General features: G+C 38.6%; 1 protein-coding gene and 1 pseudogene across 1 annotated transcript in view; one reads left to right on the top strand and one right to left on the bottom strand.

Moving 5' to 3' along the window:
• The window catches only part of NKAIN2 (sodium/potassium transporting ATPase interacting 2), a 1221663-nt gene that overhangs the window by 396845 nt on the left and 804329 nt on the right, over positions 1-20489 (bottom strand). The gene's annotated exons all lie outside the window — the stretch shown is intronic.
• LOC133756367 (small ribosomal subunit protein uS2-like) lies at positions 6047-19199 on the top strand (annotated as a pseudogene).

Here is a 20489-nt window from a genome sequence, read left to right as displayed (position 1 = left end):
TGATCAAGGAGTAAGCTTTCGTCATGCTTCCAGGGATTTCTGTTTTGGACTGAAATTCTTAATACAATTGTAAATTACTACCAGCCAAATGATGTATAAAACATTGCAGTGGTCTCATCAGTAACTATTCAAAACCTAAGAACAGGTACTAGTTTTGTGGCGCAGGGTGTTAAGCTGTCCCATGGGATACTGATATCCTATATTGGAGCACTGATTGGAGGCATGGCTACTTCCCTTCTGATCCAGTTTCCTGCTAATGTGCCTGGGAAGGCAACATAAGATGGCCCAAGTACTTGGGCCCCAGAAAGCCGTGTGGGAGATCAGGATAGAGTGTCTGACTCTTGGCTTCTGACTTTGGCCTAGTCCAGATCTGGCTGCTGTGTGTTGTGACCATTTGGGGTGTGAACCAACCAGTGAATGGAAGATGGAAGATACCTCTCTCTCTCTCTCTCTCTCTCTCTCTCTCATAAACTCTAAAGAACTCTTCTTAAAACAATATGAAAGAAGTATGGTTGATTATTTTAAAAATAGAGAGAATGCATAGGAATTGTTGATACATGTCCTTAAGCCATGAGTTTATATTCATAGAAGCATTTCCTAGACTGGAGGTGAACAAAATATTTCTAAAGCAGTACTTCAGATTTAGAATCCCATTAACTCATTTGTTTATGAAGTTATAGAGGTTATTTTCATAGATCCATTATTAGAAGTATAAAATTTTATAATTGGTGCAACATCTTATTCTTTTTGCACATAACCCATTCATAGTTAGTCAAATGTCCTCTAATGGCCAATTTGTTTATGGAATAATAACATTAAAACAATTTGGAATAACATTAAAACAGCTTGAATGCCTCTAATGTAGACAGAGAAATTGATCATCATTAACACAGAAGGATTTCTTATAGATAGATATTTTAAACAACATTAAAAAAAATTCTCATTAGGTAATGAGTTGGTAATCTAACCAAAGTAAAATGTTTGCAGTGGATATTAAGCAAATTTGGGGATAATTAAATCCCAAAGGGAGGAGAAAAATAATAAATCAAGGTTATCAGTTGTTTTCTTACCTTCAATAAATAGAAATTTAGGTATAAGAAAAAGGAACTGTCAGTCCAAGACTATTTTTATTATCAAAGTAAAAGAATGGCAGTAAGGACCTTTGAGCATCATCAAAGAAATGTAACAAAGAATGTGAGATTTTGTTTTGTTATGGACTATGAGATCATCAAATTAAAAGTGCCATTCAAATGATTTTCTGTACCAACCTTAACTTCTTTACAGGTTACAATAGCTTAGTAGTTGTTACACACACACATACACACAATATATATATATTAGATTCAAGCAGTCAGGATCCAAACCAATAAAAATAACTACAATTGAAAATGAAAAAAAAAATTGGTGTTAAATTGGAAATTGCATAGAAAATTAATCAATTTTTAAAAAAAATATCATGTAGGATCTCTGTCCTTAATGTGCTGTACATTGTGATTTAATGCTATAACTAGTACTCCTACAGTATGTTTCACTTTGTGTTGCTATGTGGGTGCAAACTGTTGAAATCTTTACTTAATATATACTAAACTGATCTTCCGTATATAAAGAGAATTGAAAATGAATCTTGATGTGAATGGAAGGGGAGAGGGAGCAGGAAAGGGGAGGGTTGCGGGTGGGAGGGAAGTTATGGGGGGGGGGAGCCATTGTAATCAATAAGCTGTACTTTGGAAGTTTATATTCATTAAATAAAAGTTTAAAAAAATAACTACAATTTTGAAACCAATTGGAAAAGCAATAACATTAAAAATAGCAATCAAAACACAAAGCAGTCCATAAATAATATTTAATAAAAGCACTATATATGTGTCTAATTTCTAGCTAAATACTGTTCAAGTGCAGCAGAAGGAACATCAATCTTGGGCACATGAGCACAAGGAAGGTATGCTGGCCAGGACAGCACAAATTCACACCCTTCAAGAATCAGAAAGGAGGAGGGAGAAATTCATCACCAAAGATAGTAGGGCAATGTGACAGACAAGCACATGGAGAAAGATCATGGTAGAAAGCCTGCAGGACAGGGTGGAAAGAACAATGGCTGGAATGGGTTCTGTGAGGTAGGGAATGAGTAGGAGACAAGCTGGAAGTGAAGCAACAAAGCCAGATGGTGAAGGGCCTTTGTTAGATTAAGAGGTTTAGAATTTGTCTTGGAAGATTAGGTGATGCCAAGGTAACCAGGACTTCCTTGTTTCTGTAAGGTGCGTCTTTGTGCACATACATAATTGACAGAAAATAGCATATGTTTGTAAGTACTAGTGGCAAGAATTAAATTTTCTCTTTATTGTACTTGGTTGGGTTATTTGATGTCTTTCAATAATGAATTAGGCTCTCAGCTAAGTAAATATAATATAGACACATATACTTGGACATTTATTTTACTTTATTCACTTACTTCACCTTTATTCTGAACTATATTTTTAAATGGTAGCTGGTTTAGGTTTAATGCAGTAGAAATACTAGAAGCGTTTCTCTTGTCTGGGGAATCAGCACTCCAAAGACTGATTTTCTTTGCTGATAGGCATCAATCACTTTATTTTCTCACCTTGCTGACTCAGAGGTTCAGTGTGAAGCTGCTTTGCACAGTTGTGGAATAAACACTCAAGATTTTCTTCTTGTGGTTCATTTTATGTCTAATAGGCAGATTTCAATCATATGTCAGACTATTATGTGATTCCTACAAGTCGATATTCATATTCTATATTTTCTCTGAAATAGCATTCAGTAGAGGTATGCACAGATATAAATATAAAATGTCTTAAGAACTGTTTTGTGAATGGAGTTCTTTTTTTCATCATCTTGAATAAGTATGTAGTATTACAACATCAAAGAAATATTTCAATACTTTGATGTGAAAGTAAGATAATATTAGTGAACTTTCAGGAAGCTTGTTCTAGGTTACTTCTAGATTACTGGCATCAGGCAAGCTGTTCATGTGATTATTACGTCTCTAACCATTTTTAGATTTAGAAGCTATAAGAAAAAACTCTGACCAAGAATTAAAAAAGGACTTTTAAAAATATTTATTTGTTTATTTGAAAGTCAGAGTTACATAGAAAGAAGAGGAGAAGGGGGAGGAAGAAAGAGAGAGAGAGAGAGAGAGAGAGAGATTGATTGATTTTGCATTCATTGGTTCAGTACCCAAATGGCTGCAATTGGAATGACCAGGGCTGGGCCAGGCTGCAGCCAGGAGCCATGAGCTTCTTCTGGATCTCTCATGTGGGTGCAAGGGCCCAAGCACTTGGATCATCTTCTGTGGCTTTCCTGGGCACATTTTTCAGGGTCCTGGATTGGAAGAAAAACAGCTGGGACTTGAACCAGTGCCCATATGGGATGCGGGTATTGCAGGTAGTGACTTTACGTGCTATGTCAGAATGGAGAGGAAGCACCTGGCTACTGGCTTCAGATCAGCTCAACTCTGGCCATTGCAACCATTTGGGGAGAGATCTAGCAGATGGAAAGCCTTTCTCTCTGTCTCTCCCTCTGTCTGTAACTCTACCTCTCAAATTTAAAAAAAAAAAAAATCTTTAAGAAAAAGTTAAAACAAATGACTCCGAGTAAATGCCTGAAAATTCAGGTCAAGTGGTACCAAACCTTACAGAGAGAACACTGCTTTTCATATATGTACTTGCTATAATGTTTAATTTATAAATCAAGTGCTCCTGATTCCTCTCTCTCTTTCTCACTCTCACCCTCTCCCCCCAGCCCATCGGGTTTCCCCTACCTGACAATAAAGCTTTCCCTTAACTTTAGTGTTTGGTGTTTTTTTGTGGTAGGCTTACATTGGTGCTGTGACTCAGATCCAGGCTCTCCCATTGACCTTGCTCTTCGCCCAGGGATCTGAGCTGCTTCAGGATCCTGGATTTATGCCAGCCACAGAACAAACCCCCAGACCTCCTTCCACACCACTGAACACTCTGTGATCTACATCCACACACCAGCCTCTCAAATTCCTGAGGTAAGATGGGGTGGGCAGAGGATCCTCTCAGTGTTACTCTCTACAGGTTGTGGTTCTACTCAACTTCATCCCAAAGTCCTGGTACCACGTACCACAGCCTTGTGCCTCTATAGGCCCTGTGTCTGGGAAACATTTGGTGTGGATGACTACTCAACCCATTATTTCCTTTAAGCTTTGGGCTCCAGCAGGTGCGTGGGTGATGACCTCTGCCCTCTATTCCCATATCCTCGCATCAGATGGCTGTAATCTTGAGGATGCTTGGTATCCGCCAATCTGACCCTGTGGTTGCCACAGGAGCTTCTCTGTCCCACATTCCTTCCAACCTTCCTCTCAGTTGTCTCCTATCTTGACAACCAGTCTACGTTTGACCCTGACACTATTCAAAATCTTTATCAATTCTGTGAGCATTTGGGAAAGTGCAAGAAAATTTCCTCTGTCTGAGCTTTCTCCTCTCTCAGCTATACACCTTTTCTGGCTCAAGTTCTCTTTATTTCCAAAGCTCTTGTTAAAAAGTCAAACCCCCTTTCTTCTATGTTTGCTGATCTAGCTCTTTCTGTCTTGCTGTACCTCCCCTTCCTGTCTGGAAATTCTAACCTTATCTCAGAACCAGCCCTTGTCCAAAGTCTACTCTCCCTGCCTTATCTATCATCCTCTCTAACATGGGAATGGGACCCCTCTCCATGCCTTCACCCTCTGGCCCTCTCATCCCTTTAACTGGTCTTTGCCCCTCCCCTTCCTGTTCAAATTTTACCATAAGAATAGCAAGTGAGTAGTGAGTCCATCCCATCCCACTCTTTTGATGGCTCTTTTGTTTATCAGGAGCAAGCCAGAAAAGGACAATCAGGTCTTTTGATGGGTTTTGTCCCTGCCTTGTAACTAAATGTCAAGCTGACCTTGGCAGTTCTCCTCAGTTCCTGCAAACTCGATTTACTGGTCCCATTAGCTAGCATTTTCTAGACTGGCCCTTCAAACCAGTGGGCCTACTGGGTTAATTACTATTTTCACACTTACCTCCTTTTCCCTAATTGTCCTTTAGTCTGTCACCTATCAGATTCTCCTCCTTCGGAATCTCTGGAGGGGTGCCTATGTGCTCTGGTGGGTGCTCTCTCTGATTAAACCTAACATAATGGTGAACAATCTCCAGTGGACTTCTTGTCCTTGGCACATTGGCCCCTAGCCCACAGTCATCTTTGGGCTCCCTGAACTTTTGTTTCACAGGCAGTCCCAAGTAGCTGACTATTGACAAAGGCATCCTTGGCCTACCTGCTGTGTTCTTTGGGTAAAAAAAAAAAAATAGTAGACTCAAATTCAGTTAGAATCTAAAAGATGTCTTGGGTAAATAACAATCTCATGCATGAGGATTTGGTTCAGCTGTAGCTGGACATTCAGTTTAAAGGAATTTCTTTCTTTGAATCTAGCAAGGTCCCTGACTTGTTCTCTCATTTCTCTATTATCTTTGAGGTGGGAAAATGACTGTATATTGAAGGACTCTCCAGGATATACAATTTGATCTTTAGACATTATAGAAGCAATGGCTAACCCTTTTCTATAACAATAGCAAAGTCATAATGAGAGCTTAAATTATAATTTCACAGCTTCATTTACTTTGTTATGGGCACAGTAAACAGACAAAACCTTCCTTTTCAAACCAAGCAAAGGGAGAGAAAGTTTTAAAGTAAGGACATAGTTTTCCTGATGGGCACTGTCTACCTCACAGAGAAAACAAAACAAAACAAAACACTATCAGAACATGCCTATGTCTATAGACTTCTAGTTTATGCCACCAAAGATTTAGAGATGGGACTTGAGCACCCCCTTGACTTACATCCTCTGATCTGCTTTAACAAAAACCAGGAGGAAAAGAAGTAATGTAAAGATAAGTGTCAGGCATATTAATGGTTGTTTTGCACATTGATCTGCCATCCAGGAGACTCAGCAGATCAGTCCACTGCAGTGACTTTTGATGTGGAAAGCCAGGGCTTCAGCAGAAGTCACCTTATGAAGAGCCCTGGCAGCTCTGGAAATGGAACTGCCATGGAATCAAAGAACGCCCAGGTCAGAGCCACAGATCTTATTGGCTCTAGGCTGAAAAACCCTTTAGTTGGCCCAGCTACCAAAGTAACCACTGCTGAGGGGATGGCCAAGTAGGGTCAGCAACATTGCAGGCAGAACTGTAAATTTCCTGCTAGAGATACCACCTGGATTTACCTGGCCAGCTCCCCTCCCAGGCCAGATAGCTAGTGGAAGTCAACAGAGTTCCTTCCCAAGTAGATTCTCACCTCCCTTCGATGCACCCCATGTGAAGAGACAGACAGGCCTGGGCCTCATAACTGGCAAATCCTTAAAGCTCACCTAATTATTATCAAGCCCCCTTCTGCCAATTTCTATTTGCCTCTCAATTGGAAAATTTATTCATGGCTTAGACAGTGCCTTTCTTAGGTCCTCTAATAATTACTCTGTCCTTTGTTCTAGACCCTCGGGTCAACAAATGGGGCCTCATTCCTTTGTAATCATAGCCTCTACTCTAACATCAATAGCTCTACTCCCAACCTGTGTGTATTGATGGTCCTTACTCCCACTTAAAGTTGTATGATTCTTCAGAATTTTTCTACAGACAAACCCCTTTACCAGCAAGAGCTGAGTGACCTTTGTCCCAGTCATGGCTGGGATCAGCTTTACAGCCTCTCTCCCCTAAGTAGTGATCTCAGGAATAGCTTTGGGCCACAACATTGTCTCGATCAACCAACTCCAAAACAACTTCAACAGTTACAAGAGGAGGTCACTAGGTCCACAAAGACCTCAGCTGTTGCCGTCTGAGGTCTCCATAACCATATCACCTCATTAACAGGCATGTTACTTTGGAACAGATGGACCTTAACAGTGTTGTTATTATGTTAACCCATCAGGCTATGTAAAACCACATCCATCTAAGAGTCTTTACTAGGGTCCAGAGAACCTTTCATTTCCTCTCCTCTATAAAATCCTCTCATTACTTTGTTAATGCCACTCCTAGGACCATTGGCTGCTATACTCACCCTGGCCTTTATACTATCTTGTCTGTTCAGTGATAAGGGAATAGACCAAAGCCTTCACCAATTAGGCAGTCATCCAAATGCTGTTACAGGGATATACTTGGGTCCCCACCCAGGAGATTGTGACATCACCCCATGCCAGTGGAAAGCAAATTGTCACCCCATGTCAGCAGAAAGTAGCTCTAAAAGAGAGATCATTGTCCCTCCACCCCTTCTGTACTTTTGGGCCAATGTAATCCCATACAATGCCTGCTTTATAAAAAAACAAAAGAGGGGAATGTTAGTAAAATGATGCTGTTTTATCTGTGGCACCATATATGCCCTGGACACCATGTTAGGCTCTGGCCCTCGTCACCATTGCTACAAGCTGGGTGACTAGATGGTCCAACCCAGGTGTCATCTCTACCCCCACCCTAATGGGATTTGCTGCTCTTATTCCTCTGCCCCCTGCAAAGGTATAGTAGGACCTGCTTCCCACACAAGTCCTCCTGATTCTTCTCTCGCCTTCTCCCTCTGGTCTGTCGGGCTTCCTTTACCCGACAATAAACCTTTCCCTTAACTCTGGAAAAAACATAAGTAAATCAAGCAAAATAAGAGATTGACAGTAACTAATACAAAATTAGAACCATTTCAACAGGAGAGTATAATAAATGTTATGTAAATTTTCCCTTCTTCTATACATTTCATTGTAATTTTATATTTTTTTCCTTAAAGGAAAAAAGGCTTCTTTTTGGCAGTGTCTCTACTTTTCTGCTTTGGGATCATCATTTTGTTAAAATAAGGGTTAAGTGAACAACAGCTCTGCCAATACTGCAACAGTTGATCTGATAGGCAAGAAGGCTACTAAGTGACTAGTGTGTGGGTAGCATAGACAGAGTGGATATGCTGGGCAAAGGGATAGTTTATGTTCCAGGACTGACAGGGCAGGTTAGTGCACAATTACATCATACTGCTATGAACAGTCTGTACCTTAAAGTTGACAAATTATTTACTTCAGAAATTTTCCATTTCATATTTTCAAATTGTATTTGATCACAGGTATGGAAAACTAGTACTCAAACAGTATTTTACACTTTATGTTCTCTGTGGGTGCAAACTGTTCAAATCTTTAATTAATATATGCTAAATTGATCTTCTGTATATAAAGATAATTGAAAATGAATCTTGAAGTGAATGGTATGGGAGAGGGAGCGGGAGAGGGGAGGGTTGTGGGTGGGAGGGAAGTTATGGGGGGGAAGCCATTGTAATCCATAAACTGTACTTGGGAAATTTATATTTACTAAATAAAAGTTAAAAAAAAAAGAAAACAGTCTTGTAGTAAATTAACAGCTGTGAATACTAAAGATAGGAGGAGAGCAAAAATATGCATAAAAAAGAAGTCAAAGGATAGGGTGACACAATCTGTATTTCTTCAGTTGACTAGGAGTTTGAAAGGAAACTAACTTTCCTGTATCATGTATATAGACACACACACACACACACAGCAAATGGTTATAATTAAGCTATGCTAAAGAGAAAAATCTATACTTGCTAAGTTACTAAATTGGATTACCTATGCTTTCAAACTTTTCCAAGTCAGACTGATTTTGGTGGATCAAGAAATTAGAAGACTTCAACTGTTTCTCAGAGAGACCACATCTTTTTTCAATGCTTTGTATACAGAACTATACTAAATCCATCATCATGGGAGACTAAGCTAATATAAAAGTCCTCATTCCTGTTACTAATAGCTAGAAATATTTATTAAAATACACATTAAGAATTTTTAGGAGAAAGCACTGTGGTGTGGTGGGTGAAACTGCCACTTGCAGTGCCGACATCCCATGTGGGTGCCAGTTTGAGTCCTGGCTGTTCCACTTCTGATCCAGCTCTCTGCTGTGGCCTGGGAAAGCAGTAGAGGATGGCCCACGTGCTTGGGCCCTGCACACCCGTGGGAGACCTGGAGGAAGCTTGGATTACTGCAGCTCTGGTCATTAAGGTCAACTGGGGAGTGAACCAGCAGATGCAGGATCTCTTTCTCTCTCTTTCTCTCTCTCTCCCTCTCTCTGCCTTTCCTTCTCTCTCTGTGTAACACTGACTTTCAAATAAATAAAAAAATCTTTAAAAAAAGAATTTTTGAAATCATTGATGAGAAAGGGAATACTCCAGATACTAGAAACTCAAGGAAGTAACCAGTGCGCTGTAAAGATAATAGATAGAGTTAAAATAATTCAGTAACCATACAAAAAATGGTATTTTCCAGAGCTGAAGAAAGACAGGAGCCTTCAAGGTAAAACAGCATACCATGTTTAAAGCAGTGTAACAAGACCATTTCTTTTGGAGAAACCTTGGTAAAATTTTAGAACATTAAAGGAAAAACCCTAAAAGCAACAGGAAAAAAAAGCATACAATCCCATCAAGAAATAATGGAGAGGCTGACACTAGTTTTCTAAATATTTGTACAATGAAGCAATATGTTAATAGTTTTAAATCAGAATTTTGTTAAATTAATCCTGAATTCTGCATTCTGCAAAACTAGCACTGAAAAGAATAAGGTATAACTATGGATATTTCCAAAGACAAAAACATGTCACAATTACCGACTCTCAAGAGTCTTCTAGATGATACTCTTTAGTAAAACAAATCTGCACATCTGATGAGGTATAGGAATGATCAAATCATTCAATTTACTGATTAATGTACATTAATAAACATCAAGAGAAATAATACTAAATGGAAGAGCTTTTTAAAGCCAGAAATGCAAAAGTAAATAATGATAGCATAAGGATGATGGGTGAAGATTGGGAGTAGAGAAGCCATATTCTTTGTATTACTTGGTAGGAACATAGTTATGTTAATGAACCATAGCTCTAAATAAGCAAACACATTAAAGGTAAACCTGGGTGGAGTACAAGTAAATTATGAGTCTTCCAAACCAAGAAAGAAGAAAAGGAAGAATTAATAAGCTTATAGATCCAATGTAAAGTAGAACAGGAGATAAAAGAAAACACAGAAAGAAAACAGTGCATAAACACATATGCACACTCCAATGTAAAAGAAATGGCCATTTATATCAATAATGATAATTAATATAGATTAAATTGGTCTATTGAAAGATTCACAAAAATAACCAAAAAAGTTTATCAACAAACTACTTGTAGAAGACACATCTTAGCAAAGTGATTTGCACAATTAACAGTAAAGAGATGAAAATATTTATACTATATCAATTGAATGAAAGATGATGAAGCAATATTAATACTAGGGTAAGAAAATTTTAAGGAACACGATATTCAGCTCCAATATTCTTCTCTCATCCTAAAGAAAACATGGATCATAAAACAATCTCACAAAACAATGCCTGTTATCAGTAATATTATTCAGAATACGGATAAAAGTATCATCATTTTGATGTCAAGAGGGGTTTTCTATCCCTTTCAGCTGTCATTGGTGATTAGTACTCAACATATAATCATGATGGAACTAGAGTTTAACCTGACATTTCTTCACAGTTTTTTTTCCAGGTATTATGTCAGAGATTTGCAATCTTCAAATTTTTTTGATTTTCTGTCACATGTTAATGTAAATGGGCCACTCAATTCATGTTATACTGCATCAGCAAATTAATATTTTTTGGGATACATGTAATCCATATTACAAGGAACTGGCTTTTGTGTGTGTGTGTGTGTGTAATTTGTTCAGGCCATTGAAATCACAAATGCAGGACTGTATGAGGCAATTAGCCCCAGAAGATATAGGTTGATTTAATTTGTTATTTGTCTCTGCGAATGCCTTCCCTTTAGTTCCGGGGCCTAGACAGCAGTAGTGTTAAGAATAAATTTTCTGGGGCTGGCGCTGTGGCTCACTTGGTTAATCCTCCACCTGTGGCGCCAGCATCCCATATGGGCGCTGGGTTCTAGTCCCAGTTGCTTCTCTTCCAGTCCAGCTCTCTGCTGTGGCCCGGGAGGGCAGTGGAGAATGGCCCAAGTTCTTGGGCCCCTGCTCCCACAAAGGAGACCAGGAGGAAACACCTGGCTCCTGGCTTCAGATCGGTGCAGCACTGTCAGTAGCAGCAATTTTGGGGAAGGAACCAACGGAAGGAAGACCTTTCTGTCTCTCTCTCTCTCACTGTCTATAACTCTACCTGTCAAGTAAATAATAAAAAAAAAAAAAAAAAAAAAAAGAGGCTGGCGCCGTGGCTTAACAGGCTAATCCTCCGCCTTGCGGCGCCGGAACACCGGGTTCTAGTCCAGGTCGGGGCGCCAGATTCTATCCCGGTTGCCCTTCTTCCAGGCCAGCTCTCTGCTGTGGCCTGGGAAGGCAGTGGAGGATGGCCCAAGTGCTTGGGCCTTGCACCCACATGGGAGACGAGGAGGAAGCACCTGGCTCCTGGCTTCGGATCAGCACGATGTGCCAGCCGCAGCGGCCATTGGAGGGTGAACCGACGGCAAAAAGGAAGACCTTTCTCTCTGCCTCTCTCTCTCACTATCCACTCTGCCTGTCAAAAAATAAAAAATAAAAAAAAAAGAATAAATTTTCCTAAACACATTAGCAAGGGAATGTTATTTCATATACAGCATCCAATATGCAAGCTGGTTCAAGACCTAGCTGCTCCACTTCCGATTCAGCTCTCTGCTGTGGCCTGGGAAAGCAGTAGAAGACAGCCCAAGCCCTTGGGCCCCTGCATCCACATGGGAGACCTGGAAGAAGCTTCTGACTCCTGGCTTCGGATAAGCGCAGCTCTGGCGGTTGAGGCCAATTGGGGAGCGAACCATTGGATGGAAGACTCTTTCTCTGCATCTCCTGTCTCTGTGTAACTCTGACTTTCAAATAGATAAACAAATCTTTAAAAAAAAATTGTGTTTCAATTTTCATTGTAGAGTTCCTTCATATTCTTGGTTAAACTTTTCCCTAGGTATTTTTAAATTTTGCAGCTAATTTCTCCTAAGAATTGTTTCTCTTAAGTGTTTATTTTGTATGTTGTGACTTTGCTGCACTTGTTTGTAAGTTCTAATAGTCTTTTGATGGAATGTGCTTTCTTGATGAACACTATTTATAATTGTCAGCGCTTCTTCAAAGTATAAACTATTCATTTTTCACTTATTCATTATCTCTAAGTGCAATACCATTTCAAAAACTAGAACAATGCTATTTGTGTTTCCTAAATGTGTTTACATTTCAGCTGGTAGTACCTTTGTTATAGGTTCTTCTACTAAAATTCTCTTTCTTGACTGACAAGTACCTATACACACTGGGAAGTACTGGCCAACTCTTGTTGAAGTTCAAGCCTACCTGCAGATACATCAATATCTTTATACTGAGTATTTTTACACAATAAGCACATTAATTCTCACTGAAAATTAGGTGTCCATTTTTCTTAGTAGTAACACTAATATGATATGTATATGAGAAACTTGCAGAAACAAAGGTAAAAATTCCCATAAACCGCATCTTAGTGTACATGATAGCACTAAATTGATCATGCATGTTTGATTTTTAATTCTTAATTTAATTAAATGATTTTAGATACATAGCTAGATTAACAAAATTGAATTGTATTTCATTGCATTCTTATGAGTTGCTTTTAGCTTTAACATTGTCAAAGATTCAGGTTTGTCTTTAAGAAGATTCTTAAATGAAGCATCCAATAAATAAAGAGAACATGATTGGATTTAAATGCTAAAGAAATTAATTCTAGTAAGTTGTCCTGAAAGTAACTGAATGGTAATTCTCAGTTTTCTTCATACACTTCCTAGTTCATGATCGTTTTCAATTTCTCTCCTTCCATTCATGAGCTCTCAGGTTTCTCTAGACCAAATAAGTAACAATATCTCTGTAGTCATCCAAATGTGGTTCAGAAAATGACATCCCACCTATACTGATTTTTCTCTGAAAGAAAAATTTATTGACATTCATAGGTTACCAGTTTTAAAAAAAGATGACCATTCACTTTTTAAAAAGAAGACCATAGTGCTTGCTTTGACAGCACATACACTAAAATTGGAATGACAAGGAAATTAGCATGGTCTCTGTGCAGTGATTATAAATTGTGAAGTGTTCTAAATAAAAAAAGAAAACCATAGCATTTTATTGAAAGACATATAAAATATAATGAACAACATCTATTTCTAGATTAGCAGACATTATGTTGAAATAATTGTACACCTTATTATATGGTAAATTTAATGTAATTTAAATCAGAATTCCAAAGGGCCTGTGTTATTTTTTTAACTTTTTAACTTTGTTCCATTTTGTCTCCATCTTTTTTTCCTGCTTCTCCATTTCTCCCTTTTTTCTATTTCTTGCTTTCCCCACCACCTTTCATTAAGAGTACATTAATAGATTTCAGCTATTCATTCATTCATTCATTGATTCATTTGAAAGTCAGAGCCACAGAGAGAAAGGTAGAGACAGAGATCTTCATTCACTGGTTCACTCCCCAAATGGCTACAATGACCAGACACTGGGCCAGGCTGAAGCTAGGAGCCAGGAGCTTTTTCCAGGTCTCCCACATAGATAGCAGGGACCCAAGAATCTGGGCCATCTTCTGCTGCTTTCCCAGGGCATTAGCAGGAACCTGGATCAGAGGTGGAGCAGCCAGGGCATTAACTAGCGCACATAAGGGATGCCAGCATTGCAGGCAGTGGCTTTACCTACTCTGCCACAATGCTGGCCCTCAGCTTTTAAATTCCAATAGAAATCATGGCTCTTTGTATACCCATGTAGTGTCATGCACGTCAATCAATGTAAAAATCATCACTTGTAAATTAAATAAAATTCTTACTCTTTATATTTACAGTACAACTGCAACATAGCTTAATACTCGCAATATTTTCTGTTTAAGAAACTATTTACCAATTAATTATGCTCTCTAAAATTTTATTTATGTTACTATCATATTTATCTTCAGAGAATTTCAATCTAACTTAAGGACCAAATGGATAAAATATTTTATGATGAAAGTTATTTGAAAATATTATTTTAATAAAATCTCCATTCATACCAAACACATGTGTCAAAGCAGTTTAGTTTTCTGTTATCCTCAAGATTTTTGAGAAAAATCTTTGGCATAGCTACTGGATAACATATTTACAGGATAATATTGATCCAAATTTTCTGATTTTGAAATTATTTCGCCATTTTTAATTAGCTGATAGAACTGAAGGAGGAGTAAATACATATTTTAATAGTGACAGAGCTCGATCTATTCATCAATATATGAATTTAAAAAGTGTGTTTCCTTGTGGATGAGAAAAATTCATAACTCCAAAGTAAAAATTTGTTGCCTTGTTTTCTCTTGATTTTAAGTACTCTGAAAACTCTTGTGGATCATAAATATGACACCACATTTCAACATCACTTGCACTACAGATTATAGATTTTTAACAATTCTGCCAATAACTGCCAATACTAGGAACTAAATATTATTTTTTTTCAATTTTAATAGTCTCTGGATGAAAAATGCTGATTATTAGAAATGACATTTTAAAAATTTTTAGGTAGAAATGTTTTTTCATTTTTAATCTTCATTATATAAAGTTATTTCAGAATCTATTTTAAAAGAGTGACATATATTCATGCAAATTGTATGTTATGCATATTATAATCATATTCCTCCTCATACATATCCTGCCTGATTGGTGCTTCCTAATTTACATCAGAACTCATGTGTGTGTGATTCTGGGTGCATTGTTTGTGAGAGAGATTGGGGGGTGGGTTGGGAGGCAAATACAAAGAGGAAATGTTTTTTGAAAAGAATGAGGGAGGGAGAAGATGGGATACGAAAATAAAGATAGGTAAATAACTCTCAGGAAGATAAAATAACATTTTATTGTTAGATATGAGTGCTCTCTGTTTCAGTAGTTAGGAGTGAAATTAGTTTACATTCATATAAGCACTTGGCAGGAAATGACCTAAAACTGTTCATTTGGGATACTGAGATGAGAATTGCTATTCATGTTGTCTCTGTTCTTGGCATCTACAGAACAGAGACTAAGATAGCCAATTATGCCTAACTGTGATAAATTATGTGCTTTATATTCATTCTAATGGAGAACTACTGCTTATCAGGTAATAATCTCAAACCACTAAACTAACTGTAGTTAAAATTTTGGATTAGATGTAGAATGATCCTGGATGTGAAAGGGTAGCAGTTCATCTATGATGCTATTATTACTGCACCCCTATTTACACACCTAATTAATTTTATGAAAACATATGAAATTATTACCTTAATATGGCTAACAAGGCCTGTTCCTCCAGAATACATCTGGTTTTTAATCCTAACATATACTTATTGTCACAAACTTGAAAAGTGTAAAATTCTAAATATTAAGTTGATTTTCATTATATTCTATACCTGCCATAGATATGTAAAATTCTAGTATAGTATTATAAATTAATTTTCTCCAATCCATACTTTCATTCCAGTTGTTACAAACGTTTGTGATTTTTGTACCAGTATAAATTAGAATGCTTTATTATTATTGATATTTATATTTTAAACATTTGCTTATAAATCATAATCATGTATCTCACACCAATGATATGTTAATCATCAAAATACATGAAAATATAAAGGTTCATGGAATAAACCCCATTATGAGTTCTATTGCTATTTTATCTCATCCAAATGTGTTGTTTTACGCACTCCATGGAGGGGGTTTTGTAGACCAATAGGTCAATATTGTGGCCAATAACCTGAGATGTGTAAAAGGCAGAACCAGCAATATTATTTTTTTGTTCAATGGAATGCCAGATCTGTAAAATGAATGGTTACGAGAGATTTTGAGTTTATACACAAATCTTTCCCACACTCATGAAAGAAATTCAGTATGAGAAATTCATCCCTTTTCTTGAAGCATTCTCATTGGACAACACTGGTCGAAGTACTGTACTGGTTGTTGACCATTTGTTTTGGGCCAATTATGAAGACACAAATCTGTTCACTCTTTTTGATGGCAGTCTTTCACATATTTGAAAAAAATTATTAAAATCTCCCTTTACTGTATATTTTCCAAGTTATACATGCTCCATAGCCTCAACTAGCCTTTTTTAATTTATATTTTAAGGAATAGAAATTTCATAAGTACTACTTTAGGAATATAGTTATTCTTCCTGCCATACCTGCCCTCCCACCCACACTCTCACCCCTCCTCCTCCTCCCCCTCTCCCCTTGCCAGTTCCATTCTCCATCAAGATTCATTTTCAATTAATTTTGTACACAGAAGACCAACTCTATACTAAGTAAAGATTTCAACACTTTGTGCATACACGCACACACACACACACAAACTGAGAACTGGTTTGTATTATCAGTTAAGTGTCATAACACAACTCGTTGAGGACAGAAGTCCTGCATGGGGAGCTAGTGCACAGTGACTCTTGTTGTTTATTTAACAATTAACACTCTTATGTATGATGTCAGTGACCATCTGAGGCTCTTGAGAAGAGTTGCCAAGGTTATGGAAGCCTTTTGAGTCCACAAACTCTGTCAGTATTTGGACAGTCTCAACTATCCTTTATAACATTTGATTTCTAATCCACAGTTACTGTTGCCACTCACTTTTTCTATGAGCATTACTAGTTGTGAATGTCTATCTGAAAACTGGGAACCAAGAAATGCAAATCACACTTCAGATAAAATGTAGCCATTCCTTGAAAATTAGAGACATGTTTGCCTTCCTTCCCTCAGGGTGCAGGTGGCAGCAATGGGGTCACAAACTCAGAACTTTTAATGACAAAGGAACAAACCCTTCCCCATGACGTTGGCCCTGTTCCCAACTCTACCTCGGTTTCTCTTGCTCACTGCCCATCGAGCCCACAGCTCCGATTCTCCTGCCATTTCCCAAGCATGGGATCCTGGTTTTGCTGCATCTCACACACTTCCAAACTGGGACTTCCTTCAAAGCCAGTTTGGTGCCAAATTCTGAGAAATTTCAAGGCTTTGTGGATTTCAAGAAGGCTGAATAGGGAAAAGGTACACTGATTTTGATCATGGGATGATAGCAAAAGAACAGGGAGGATCTGTGTTCTTGGGAGATAGTTGGAGACAAGTTTTCAGTGACAAGTCTATAGAAAGAAGAGAGACTCCACTGAGCAGCAAGGGTTGCACAGCCATGCAGCAGCTCATGTAATACCACCAGTGACTTCCACAGCTGGTGATTGGTGGGCAGGCGCTCGCCCCAGAGCTAGATGAGGAGTCCGCAGAAGCCCATGCTCTACTGGTGATACTGTCGAGTGGAGAGCCACATGGTCCCCACTGACTCTGAGACCAGGTGGACGAGTTGACAGATGGCAAAATGGCAGGGAGCCCACTTGGCATATCATTCCTCTTCTGGTCTCCCACCAACCACCAGATTCAGGGACTGACTAACTCATTGAACAGGGAGGCTCACGGGGCAAAGAGTGGATCCCCTGAAGCCTGGCCTGTGACTACTGGAATTCTGCCTGCTGTGACTGAGGGAATCCTGTGAGTGTGCAATAGGCCTGGAAACCCATAAAGGCATGAGGTATAGCTGATTCTTAGGGCAATTACTAAGTGCAACTCCAGAAGCTTAGAATTCCCTGAGTGGAGGGTTCAAGGCTAACACTACAAAGTACACAGATTCTTTGTGTGGTTCACACACCTGAGTGAGTGGGGGTGGTGGTGCAGGTGCAGAGGGGCTCCCCTTGGCACAGAGAAGTTAGAGGTGACCATCTCCTTTACCCTACTAACTACGGAAGAGAGCTGTCATGCACAAACATGGGTGTTTCCCTGGATTTTTTCCCCACCCACAAATGCAGGCCAAAATTCTCTGGCCCTACTCAGTACACACTCTCTGGATATCCACTGGAGGTGCAGACATCCTACTATACACAGATTCATGTTCCCCAAAAAAAATTATCTCAGAGGAGATAGCAATAAATATTTATCCAGATATGTAAAAAATGAGCATAGATAAATGAGAAACATTAAAACGAAGGCAATATGACTCCCCAAAAGGAACACAATAATACTTCAATATTATACTGTGGAGATGAGGGAATTGAAGAAATGAATGAAAAGGAATTCAAAAGAGTGATTTTTAAGATTACTCAAAAACACATAGAAGTGATTACAGGAGTTAAAGAAATCTGTGAGCAACAAGGCTAAGAACTGCACAAGGAAATAGAAGCATTAGGAAAAATCAAATGGAAAAATTAGAAATTAAGTATTCAGGATGTCAAATAAAAAATAGAGTGGAGCCTTCCTGTACCAGCTGGCAAGGGGTCCATAAGGTGTTTTTCTTAATTCCCAGTGTAACTTAAAGGGAAGTTGTCACAACTTAAAGGGAAGCTGTTCTTCAAAGTTGGAGGAGTATGTCCTCAAATTCCTTGCAGCAGGAACCCACATAGGTGGCACCAACCTTGACTTCCAAATGGGACAGTACATCTACAGAAGGAAGGGTGATGCATCTACATCATAAATCTGAAGGAGACCTGGGAGAAACTTCTGTTGGCGGCTCATGCCATTGTTGCCATTGAAAACCCTGCCAATGTCTTTGTGATATCCTCCAGGAATGCTGGCCAGAGAGCTGTGTTGAACTTTGCCGCTGCCACTTGAGCTACTTCCTTTGCTGGCTGCTTCACACCTCGAACCTTCACTAACTAGATCCAGGCAGCTTCTGGAAGCCATGTCTTTTGGTGGTTACTGATCCCAGGGCTGGCCACCAGCTTCTCACAGACCCATCTTATGTGAACCTGCATACCAATGCTTTGTGTAACACAAACTCTCCTCTGTGCTATGTGGACATTGTCAAGCATGACACAAGGGAGCCCACTCAGTGGGTCTGGTGTGGTTGATGCTGGCCCAGGAGGTTCTGTGCATGTGCAGTATCATCTGCTGTGAACACTCATAGGAGGTCACGCCTGATCTCTACTTCTACAGAGATCCTGAAGAGATTGACAAAGAAGAGTGGGCTGCAAAAGCTGTGACCTAGCAGGAATTTCAGGGCAAATGGACCACCCCAGCTCCTGAGTTTCCTGCTACTCAGCCTGAGGTTGCAGACTGGGCTGAAGGCAAGCAAGTGCCCTCTGTGCCTGTTCAGCAGTTCCCTTCTGAGGACTGCAGGGCTCAGCCCGCCACTGAAGACTGGTCTGCAGCTCCCACTGCTCAGGCCACAGAATGGGTAGGAACAACCACTGAGAGGTCGTAAGCTGCTCTCCACAGTCTCCGGAGCACAATTGTTTATAGTCCTTGTCTCTTGTTTAGGAACAGTGTTTTCTTTTTTGTTCTTTTTCATATTATTTGTTGAATTCTTTACTTAGCATAGGTTTAACCTTATGAGATTAAGTAAACTGAAAATAGATCTTCGTAGAAATTAAGAGAGGGAATAGGAGAGGGAAGAGGGAGAAGTGTTGAGCTTGGGCAGGAGGGAGGGTAGGGTGGAAAGTATCATTATGTTCCTAAATCTGTATATATGAAATCCATGAAAAGTGTATAACTTAAATTATAAAAAAATGGAAATGAGGTTGACAGAAAATAAACACCAGCTTCTAAATGAAAAATTATATATAGCCAACAGCCTAAAGATGAGACTCAGTGAGGCATCTGGAAGATAAAGCTTTTGAAATAGACCAAAATAAATTAGAAAAATCAAAAACAGTATTCAGGATCCATAGGATAACATCAGATGACAAAATATATCTGTCTTAGACATTCCTAAATGAGTGAAAAAGCAGAATGATTTAGAAAATTTATTCAGCGAAAAAATATCAGAAAATTTATCTAATCTGGACAAAGATATGGAGTATCTTTGTATATCCAAGTACGGGAAACACATAGTACCCCAAATAGACATGATCAGAAAAGATCTTCACTGCAACACATTATATTCAGACTTTCAAAAATAAAACAGAAAGAAAAGATCCTAAAATGTGCAAGAGAGAACTTCAAGATTACCTTAAAGGATCTCCAATTAGGTTGACATCAGATTTCTCAACAGAAACCTTACAAATTGAGAGAAAGGAACGATAAAGTCCAAGTCCACAAAGAAAAAAGAATCAGCCCAGAATACTGTACCCAGCAAAGCTCTTATTTATAAATGAAGGTGAAATAAAGACCTTCCAAAACAAACAGAAAATTGAAAGAATTTGTTACCACCAGGACAGCCTTACAAATGATACTTAGTGATGTACTACATACTGAAACAGAGGATAACTAGCATCATGAAAGAATGTAAAGTCAGAAAACCTCCTAATAATAAAACAAAGCAGATCCAAAATAAATGATAGGAATATATATATATATATATATATATATATATATAAAAATTACAAGACCAAGTCATTATATATAAATGATAACTTTTAATATAAATGGACTAAATTATGCAGTCAAATGATACAGACTGGCTGTGGATTAAATTTAAGAGTCATCTATATGCTGCCTACAAGAAATACACCTCACAAACAAAGATACAAACAGACTAAAAATGAAAGAGTGG

The sequence above is a fragment of the Lepus europaeus genome, chromosome 3, assembly GCF_033115175.1.
Source record: "Lepus europaeus isolate LE1 chromosome 3, mLepTim1.pri, whole genome shotgun sequence".
Taxonomy (NCBI): domain Eukaryota; kingdom Metazoa; phylum Chordata; class Mammalia; order Lagomorpha; family Leporidae; genus Lepus; species Lepus europaeus.
The sequence above is the reverse complement of the archived record's forward strand: the minus strand, read 5'-3'. Positions and strand labels throughout refer to the sequence as shown.